Here is a 2,442-nt window from a genome sequence, read left to right on the forward strand (position 1 = left end):
GCAGCCCATAGGATCTGACAGATTCCTGGCTGTCGGCCGCATGCTATGAGATACATGACAGCTGACAGGATGTCTCTGAGACATATGCAGGGCTAACCATACAGGACACAGAGCTGTCATTAACCAACACACACACACACACACATACACCAGACCCATCCAGGCAAACATTTTCAGACTTAATCTCATTTTAGTCCACGCTGATTCCGAGCAGGAGCAATTTCAGAGCAAGGCTGGAAGTGTCCACTTAAGGCAGAGGTCATGAGATACATTTTTGCATTACATTTTTTGTCCCTTGCAGGTGGGTAGTTTAAAGATGAGCTAGTTTATTCAGCTGCTGCATCAGGAAAAATAATGGACAACCTTTCAAAGAAAAGCTAATGTTATTTATGGTCAACGACTTTGGCTGCATTGAAAAAAAAAGCCTTTTTTCTCCAATACAAATGGTTTATCAATTATCAGCTACACGATAAAAAAACACAAAACAAAACAAATAAATGCAACATGCTGTGCTTCTTCGCTTCGCTGCGTGTTTACTTTGTTGTGTGATGAGCTGTGAAATGTTATGCTATCCCCGAAACCGTAACCTTCATCCTTCTTCCATAACACTTGAATGAGCCTATTCATCTGAGTGTTTTCTTATAATTCCCTTGAGACCATGAGTGTTTCCTTGTAGTTATCATGTGAGCTCTGTGATCACCTCCAGCAGAGCTGTCCTCTGGCGTCTCTCTAAAGTGTGTCTGTACATTTTTAATACGCAATGCATGCCTTCACCCTGGCAGTTCCACATTACCAGCAGAGAGGAGACATGGCAGATTTACCACTGACAAGTCAAGGCCTAGAGCTCTAACATGCAGTGTTCATTTCATCATGGTAACACAGCGATGGTTTGCTCTTTGCTGTCAGTCTGTGTTCTGTTTGGTAGTTTTTTTTTCTTCCTAGAGGCCTGTCACCCATCCAAAGTTTTACTTCTGACTGTGTCCTCTCCTAACCTAATGAAAGCTCTCCAGATCCATATGATGTGTCTGTTTTCTATTGATGAGAAAAATTACTGGGTCCAACAAACCCTTGGTCAGTACATGTAAAGATGTATAGCAGTGTATACCCAAGAATTGGTGGTTCAATGCAGTGCCTTGCTTTTGTCTCAAAATGTTAATGTTTTCAACATTGATGTATATGTCCCCACAATGCCAGCAAAGCAATCTATTCAGAATTCACAGTTAAAAATTCACCCCACTTCAGAACAGATATGCTCTTGACTGCATCTTGAGTGGTAGTGTGGCGTAGTGCTAAGGAGCAGGACTTCTCACCAAAGGGTTGTAGGATTAACTCCCTCTTGGGGTACTGCTGAATAAAAATGTCTGCTAAATAGCATTAATGTAATGCAATGTTTCTCAAAAATGTCCTCAAGTTCCTCCTTGGTTTTTTGCTAAAAAACATTTAGCAAAACTGTTTAACTACTAAGGTATGTGAAAGAGCTCAGTTTGGATCCGAGTACCTTATAGCTAGGGCCCTCAGTTGTTCTAGTCCACATGACCCCTGGGGATTTAAACTTGTATTTCAATCATTATCCTCCAGGTGTCCCTGTGGGGGCTCAATCAACAGCAACGTATAAACAATCTGCACAGTCACCTGACTAACTATAAAATTAATATTTAATTTTGACACTGTCATTTGTGCTTAATTGTTCATACTTAATTCATCAACTAAGAAGACTGAGGAAGTGGAATCAGATGAAATGGCTTGGAAAAGGATGTATTGATCTCTTGGTGTAGGAGGACTGAAGTACATGCAAGAAAAAAAGTTGAGAAAAACTACATTTAGCTTGGGGTGAGACAGAGTACCTGCATGCACACATGGGGATACATGGGGAGGAAACCCTCATTGTGGGAAAGCACTGGTCTCAGGCACTTAATGGCAGCTGTGGACAGCAGTTCTCCTGCATGGACAGTGTGAGGTAAAGGCTGATTATTAGCCGTCAGTGGAGAGGAGCCACGTGGGAGCGGCTGGCAGGGGAAAACACTGTACAGAAGGGCAGCGTTGGAGAGAGTCCAGGCCAGAACTGGAGCGTTGCAGGGGCCTCTGGGATGAGGAGAGACATCTCCCTGCTCTGTCAGAGTCCTGGCCAGATCACCGATCTGACAGGGGGGGGAACGCTGGAGCCTGGAACCAGAGCGGTGTCTGGGTACTCTCTACCATGTGGGCACAGGTGGCTTCTATTTCCAGTCACCCCCCTCTGGTCAGCTTCTCTGCCCCTCCTCCCCCTGTTGGGACACGCCCCCCCCCCCCCCCCCCCCCCCGGCCCAGTCAGGGAAGCTGCAGAAACGTGAATTCTGCTGAGAACAGGGGGAAAAAAATTGAAGCGTGGCCATAAATCTCTCAGAGACAAGGCTGTTTGTCATCAGCTTGCTGCTCCCGCGTTTGATCAGAGCTTCAACGGGA

Source organism: Megalops cyprinoides, chromosome 13, assembly GCF_013368585.1.
Source record: "Megalops cyprinoides isolate fMegCyp1 chromosome 13, fMegCyp1.pri, whole genome shotgun sequence".
In the NCBI taxonomy this organism is placed as follows: Eukaryota; Metazoa; Chordata; class Actinopteri; order Elopiformes; family Megalopidae; genus Megalops; species Megalops cyprinoides.